This window comes from Carassius carassius, chromosome 13 (assembly GCF_963082965.1).
Source record: "Carassius carassius chromosome 13, fCarCar2.1, whole genome shotgun sequence".
Classification (NCBI taxonomy): Eukaryota; Metazoa; Chordata; class Actinopteri; order Cypriniformes; family Cyprinidae; genus Carassius; species Carassius carassius.
Window position 1 is genome coordinate 32455365 of NC_081767.1, and position 7710 is coordinate 32463074.

The 7710-nt window shown below is 44.9% G+C and overlaps 1 long non-coding RNA gene across 2 annotated transcripts; it reads right to left on the reverse strand.

The window, feature by feature from the left end:
* Positions 1-506: 506 nt before the first annotated feature.
* On the reverse strand, positions 507-2371 carry LOC132155737 (uncharacterized). Of its 2 annotated transcripts, XR_009437347.1 has the most exons (3): positions 2287-2371; positions 1502-1693; positions 507-1262 (listed from the first exon to the last, which is right to left on the reverse strand). It is a non-coding gene; the product is annotated as an uncharacterized LOC132155737 (long non-coding RNA). The 2 variants fall into 2 exon arrangements; XR_009437346.1 differs by lacking the exon at positions 507-1262 and having other exon boundaries at positions 1315-1693.
* Positions 2372-7710: the final 5339 nt, after the last annotated feature.

The window sequence follows — 7710 nt, forward strand, 5'->3', positions numbered from 1 at the left end:
CCTTCAAACACCACGTACCTCTCATCTGATAGCCAAAATTAGATGATAGAGTGCTGTTCACAAGAACTAACAGAAAATATCATCAGTGAGATAAGGGGAGCAAATATGTATGCCATTATGGCTGATGAGGCCAGGGATGGAAAGACAGAACAGTTGGCACTCTGTGTTCGATACGTGTCTGTTGATGATGCCGTAAAAAAAGGTTCTTAGCCCTTACAGAGGTGTCACAGTTTGATGCTACTTTGATAACAGCTGCAAATGAAAATCAGTTGGTAAAGAAGGGAATTGATCAGTTGAAATGTGTGGCACAGACCTACGATGGGGCAGCTGTCATGAGTGGGGATGTTGGGGGTGTACAAGGGGGGTCTGTATGAACTCTCACAATTAAGCTGGTGTTCTGAAAAGGTCTCAAAAAAAAAGAAAAAAATCTGGATTTTGGAGTTAGTTGAATCAGTGTTAAAATGATAAAGTTATTTTTCAATAGACATATTGTTTGTTTTGAGTAAAAAGATATCACCTATTCAAATCTACATAGCAGGATGATTGGCATTTTTATGTGTATCGCTGACATGGGACCAGGCTAGCTTCTGTATAAAACAACTCAAGGCAACATGGCTCACTGAGGTGACTTTATGGAGGGAGGCCCAAAGCAGCATATATATATATATCTGATAGCTGTTTTAAGTTAACAGTTTTCTTGTTCACTACAGTGGTGCTGAAATAACACATTTTGTTACTTGCTGACCAGCAAGGTTTTCTATGTTGACTGGAGGAGATGATAATAATAAGATTAATCTTGATGTTATGCTAACCACGTGTAACACATCAGGACACAAATTTCAAAGTTCCAATTATTTTGTTCATTTATGCTTTCAAGTAACAGCCATAGTACAACAAATCTGCACATCTTTCAAGCAAATGTGAATCTTTATAGCCTTACTGACTTGTTACCATAGCTACAGTAACAACTTTAATCCCCATTTTATGTACGTGTTAAAGGACCTCGGCAAAGAGATAACCGTTCTACTCCATCAAGTTCTGTGACTGATGTGTTTTTTTTGTGTGTTTTTTTTAACACATTAGATGGACAGGGTTTTAATAAAACTTACCCTCCTGAGTCAACTTGTTCTTGAGAACCATTGCCAGGCTCTGCAACCATGTGCAGTGTTGTGCCATCTCCAAAACCAAAACTCTTGTTTCCTCATGCAGTCGCCTTGTTAACATCACTTGGTCGTGCACTCGTTTCTTGATTGAAATGTTTGCTAAGAATCAGTTATATGTATAACAACAGTTATATGTATACATGAGACAATCTTGCATAATCACTACAAACCTCTACTTTTTTATCAAATTGATACATAAGAAAACTGAAAATACACCAATAAACTAAATTAATATTACATCACTCAATATGTAACATGCATGCCTTAGTTCAGTATACTCTATAATTTAAAGCAGAACTGAAAATAAAATCCTGTGATGCATCTAAAAACAGACATACCACTGCCATGAACCTCCCACAGCCATATTTGAGACACAGTACTCTCTCCAGTTAGGGAATGCTCCACCACAGCTACGTCAATGGTTGTCGCCGATTCTAGTACAAGATCATTGTATTTCTGTATCTCCTGAAGAAGGAGTTTTTTGTCTTCTGCCAACTTTCTTCGAAGGCGATGGCGAAACTTGCTGCTGTCTAGAAAGACATGAAGTACAGAGGCAGAGGTTTTTGACAGAACTCTTAAGCCAGAAAAAAATCAAAGTTTCAGTTAACAAAGTTTCAGTTATTGAAGTACATGAAAATTATAATGTAGACTGACATGGGAAACAAAGGTCCAGTGTGTAAGATTTTGGGGGGAATCTATTTGCAGGAATAACACACACACACACTTTTCATGATTGCCTGAAAATAATAATTGTGCATTAATTACTTTAGAATGGGCAGGTTTTTATCTAAATATGTTCCCCTTCCACGGAGGCCGCTATGTTGCACCTCCATGTTCCTACAGTAGCCCAAAACGGACAAACAAACACTGGGTTTAGATAGTACCTCACACATTTTCTCGTCGGCTACCATAGCTTGGAAAGATAGAGGTGAGGGAAGCTGGTTGCAATCGTCAAATCTCAATGATTGATACCACTAAATCCTATACAGACTGGTCATTTAAAGAACAGAATTCAATGATTGAGCTGAACTGTGCTACTACATTATATGCTAATTCCATGTTGGTGGAGTAGGATGCATACAGTAGCTTGAATTTATAAACCTATTATGTTGTAGAGTTATACCATTCTGACGGTAGAGGGTTCACTTCCGGTGCCTCACACTAAGGTAGAGCCCCTCAATTGATTGCTGAATTCCTCTGTGTTGTGTCTGTCACGGCCGGGATCCAATGAAGCACGGAGATAGAACCAATTGCAAGTAAGTCTTTTATTAAGGGGTAATCCAAACAGCATAAACAGTCCAGGCAGGGGTCAATAGGAAACATCCATCCAAAACATAAACTAAACAAGAAGACAAGGCAAGGGCACGAACTGACGGACATGAATAAACAACGACTCCGTGACACATACTAAGACAGACCTGGTTATATACACAAAAGGATAATGGGGAAACAGGAGACAGGTGGGGAACAATCAATTAACTAAACAAGGAGGAAGGTGACCAAATAAGGAGACAGGAAGTGATAATATGATAAACACCGTGGGAACTGAGGACACCTAGTGGAACCCCAGGGAACACAACCCAGACACAGGCTCCCAGACGCTCCAAGACAGACACAAAACAGAGACCAGGAGGGAGGTGGACAGGTGGAGGCTCAGGGGGAGGGACGGAGGGCCAGAAAAGAAAAACATGGGGAACAGGCACCAGAATGTAAACACAACACAGAAAGACCAGGAGGGAGGAGGACAGGAGGAGGTTCAGGGGGAGGGACGTAGGGCCAGACTAACAGAAAGGAACAGGGACAGACATTAACACAAAAACCAAAGGAAAAAAACAACATGAAGCCCCCCAGGGCGGAGCAGAAGACCACCACACCCTTGTGGTCAAGGCCAGAGCCCTCCAGGGCGGAGAAGAAGACCACCACCACCATGTGGTCAGGGCGGAAGGCCCCCAGGACGGAGCAGAAGACCACCACCCCCCTGTGGTCAAAGCGGAAGCCCTCCAGGGCGGAGCAGAAGACCACCACATCCCTGTGGTTGATGCACAAAGCCCCCAGGGCGGATCAGAAGCCCAACACTTCCGTGCGGCCGGATCAACGGGAGGACGAGACTCTAATTCCATGGTGTCTCTACTGGACTCCAGAAGATCGGTGCTGGCCTGACACTGCTCATGAAGATCATTGGTGACTTGCATTTGCTCATGAAGATCAATGGTGACTTGCCTTTGTTCATGAAGATCAGAGGTGACTTGCCTTTGTTCATGAAGATCAGAGGTGACTTGACTCAGTCCTTGAAGATCAGAGGTGACTTGACTCAGTCCTTGAAGATCACCGGTGACTTGACTCAGTCCTTGAAGATCACCGGTGACTTGACTCAGCTCTGAAAGGTCAACGGTGACTAGCCCTGACTCTGGAGCGTCAGCGGTGACTAGCCCTGACTCTGGAGGGTTAACAGTGACAAGCCTTGACTCTGGAGGGTCATCTGGAACCCGACTCGACTCTGGAAGGTCATCGGTGACTAGCCCTGGCTCTGGAGGGTCATCGGTGACTAGCCCTGACTCTGGAGGGTCATCGGTGACTAGCCCTGACTCTGGAGGGTCATCGGTGACTAGCCCTGACTCTGGAGGGTCACCGGTGACTAGCCCTGACTCTGGAGGGTCACCGGTGACTAGCCCTGACTCTGGAGGGTCACCGGTTATAAGCCCTGACTCTGGAGAGTTCCCTGGCACCTGACTCGACTCTGGAGGTTCAGCGGTGACTAGCCCTGACTCTGGAGGATCAGCGGTGACTGGCACCTGACTCGACTCCGGAGGGTCCACGGGCACCTGACTCGACTCCGGAGGGTCCACGGGCACCTGACTCGACTCCGGAGGGTCCACGGGCACCTGACTCGACTCCGGAGGGTCCACGGGCACCTGACTCGACTCCGGAGGGTCCACGGGCACCTGACTCGACTCCGGAGGGTCCACGGGCACCTGACTCTCATCCTGTGCAGCGGCGCTGGGCAAGCAGCCATCTTGGGCCATGACTCTGGACAGGCGGCCATCTTGTACTGTGGTGCTGGTCTGGCGGCCATCTGGGGTTGTGGTGCTGGACTGGCGGCCATCTTGTACTGTGGCGCTGGACCGGTGGCCAATTTGGGCATTGGCGCTGGGTTAGCGGCCATCTTGTGCTGTGGCGCTAGGCTGACGGCCATCTTAGGCTGTGGCACTGAACCGTTGGCCAAAATGGGCATTGGCGTTGGGCTGGCGGCCATCTTGTACTGTGGCGCTGGACTGGTGGCCAATTTGGGCATTGGCGCTGGGTTAGCGGCCATCTTGTGCTGTGGCGCTTGGCTGGTAGCCATCCTGGGCAGTGGTGCTGGACTGGCGGTCATCTTGGGTTGTGGCGCTTGGCTGGTTGCAATCCTGGGCAGTGGTGCTGGGCTGACGACCACCCCGCCGGGAAAGACAGAAGTGGCTGGGGCATCCCACCGAAGCCGATGCTGCAGGTAGCGCACGAATTCCCAGAATTCCAGTGTCTCTAACTGCGCCATCTCCTCCTGAGACACTGGATCATCCAGCCCGCCATTGAAATAGTCCTTGAGGGCCGCATCATTGTAGCCCATGCCCTCGGCCAGGGACCAAAACACCTGAGCCAGGGCACCCACTTCATTTCCCTCTTGGCGGAGGGCGATCAACCGAAGATACTTGGCTCGCCGCTCCGCCATCTTGGCTGGGGAACGGAAAGACGACATAACGCTGGTTCCTAGAATGACGGAGTCGTTCTGTCACAGCCGGGATCCAATGAAGCACGGAGATAGAACCAAATGCAAGTAAGTCTTTTATTAAGGGGTAATCCAAACAGCATAAACAGTCCAGGCAGGGGTCAATAGGAAACATCCATCCAAAACATAAACTAAACAAGAAGACAAGGCAAGGGCACGAACTAACAACTATTTTGTCAACTTGCATTTTTCACTGCTTTCTGTATGGTGTCGACAAATCTAGACACCACACTGTCTTCAGCCACAAAGAGCCCCTCAAAAAAGCCAGGATTATCAGAGCTAAGGAAGAAAGAAAAATAGAAAATCCTTTCATGAAATATATGAAGTAAGAAAATAAATCACTAAAAAGACTGGAAGAAAGATCACCTTCCGTTTCGGCGAAAGCGATATAGCTTTCTATTTCCATCTGCTGAAACAGCCAACATTTCTGGTGTGCAGTCTGGGCAGGTGAAAGGAGCACTACAGAAGAGCTGGTCTTCCTCAAATGATGCATATGAAAGCTCTAAAAAGCTGCGCTGCAGTGCATCGCCGTTGATAGGTCCAGACCATAGACTGTAAAAAAAGATGGACGACTCGCCTTTGCTCTCTTCCATTGGTCAAAACTGAAGCCGCCAGTGTCCCGATATGGCGCTGACATCTTGGACTTGCGCCTGCGCAGATAGCGATCTAGGGACCAGTTCTGCACAGTAGCAAGCAGGAAGTAAAGCCTTAAAGCCGCGAAATCAACGGCCCCGCCCCTGTGCCCTGCCCTCACTCTCCCTCGCAGAATCCACATACCATAATCTGCACTGTTTTGGAAGTGGAGTCCTGCTCCTGTGAACTCTGTCTGCTCCGTTCCACTCCAATCTCATTAAAATAAGGTAAATACAATCTCCTCAGTCCTCCGAAGATCATGAAAAAAGCCTGTTGACGCTTCAGTGCCTCCTCGGCTCAGAGAGCTGAATCACAGCTGTCAATCACGACGTCACACCACCGTTTTTAGAGCATTAAATAACTATCTAAAAAACAACTTATTTAAAAAACGAACACTTGAATTTACATTAGCGTGATACAAACTACAGTAAATGACAAAAAACAGCTTCGGAAAAAAGATATTTGAAGGGTAATTTAATTGTTTAGTTGGTCTCGCGTCCCATTGAATAACATAGGGAGGCGGGGTTTATGACCTATACTAGGACCACTCACCAGGGGGCGATCGAGACGTTTTGGCTTCACTTTTCAGGGCTTGTGCGGCACGCTTGGTCCAGACTGGAAAATATATAGAATGAAATATTATTTGTGATATTGTCTTATGGATTTTTTTTTTTTATAAAATGGTAATAACATTTACACTTACTCTTCCTCCACACTTAGTGGGATTCTCCAGTAGCTTTGCGAAGGCTTGTCTGGAGAATCCCGGGGATATGATCTTGAGTTCCTGAAGGGAGCTCAAGAAGTCCAGTGTATAAAGTGTGGGATTGGTGACGGAGGCTGGACAATATCCACTTCTTAGGAGGTATTTAAAGTCAGGGGTCCTTTGCGGCTGGGATGTTTGACATTCATACAGTGGCTGATGCAAGTCAAAACGCCCTTGGAACAAAAAATTTTTAAAAGTATAATACACATTTACCACATACTTAATTTTACAACACTTAGTTAATTCTGCACATTGTGAATGGTTGAGAGACATTGCACAAATTATATTATAATATTTTATAATATATACATATTTTCTAATTCACTCAATTCTACACTGCTGTGTTGATTGGACATCATGCTGGAAAGATGGTAATATTTTTTTTCTTTGTGAAGGACAAAAATAAAAAAAAATCTATCTTTGTTTCAGTTAATAACAATATCATGTGCTATTCCATATGTTTTGACACTTCTGCAATTGTAAGCACAATGCCACAGCACACTAGTGTGAAAAACATCAAATCTACAATAAAAATTGTAATATATATATATATATATATATACCATTGATGGTAATTAAAGTCACTGGTTTGCCTGGTAACACAGTGAAGTTTGTGCCTCCACAGGAGCAGTCTGGCATCTTCACAGTTGGCAAAATGCAAGTTGGCAAAAAGAAGGAAAACCAATCATTTAGATTATCTGTAACTGTATGCAGACACACATTGAACAGCAAAATTAAAGCTTTCTTGAGAACGTACCTTGCTCATGTGTGCAATATCCATCTTCCCCTTTGATGATGCATGTGGTTGGAGGAATGGCTTAAAAAAAACAGGAATCACGCATTTGCAGATTTCTTCTCAGACCTTCTAGTTACAGTTGATAAGGCGCTAATCATGGGAGATTTTAATATTCACGTTGATAATGCAAATGATACATTAGGACTTGCATTTACTGACCTAATAAACTCCTTTGGAGTCAAGCAAAATGTCACCGGGCCCACTCATCGTTTTAATCATACACTAGATCTAATTATATCGCATGGAATCGATCTTACTGCTATAGATATTGTACCCCAAAGTGATGATATTACAGACCATTTCCTTGTATCGTGCATGCTGCATATAACTGATATTAACTATATGTCTCAGCGTTATCGTCTGGGCAGAACTATTGTTCCAGCCACCAAAGAAAGATTCGCAAAAAACCTGCCTGATCTATCTCAACTGCTATTTGTACCCAAAAATACACATGAATTAGACGAAATTACTGACAACATGAGCACTATTTTCTCTAATACATTAGAAGCTGTTGCCCCCATCAAATTGAAAAAGGTTAGAGAAAAACGTACTGTGCCATGGTATAACAGTAATACTCGCTCTCTCAAGAAAG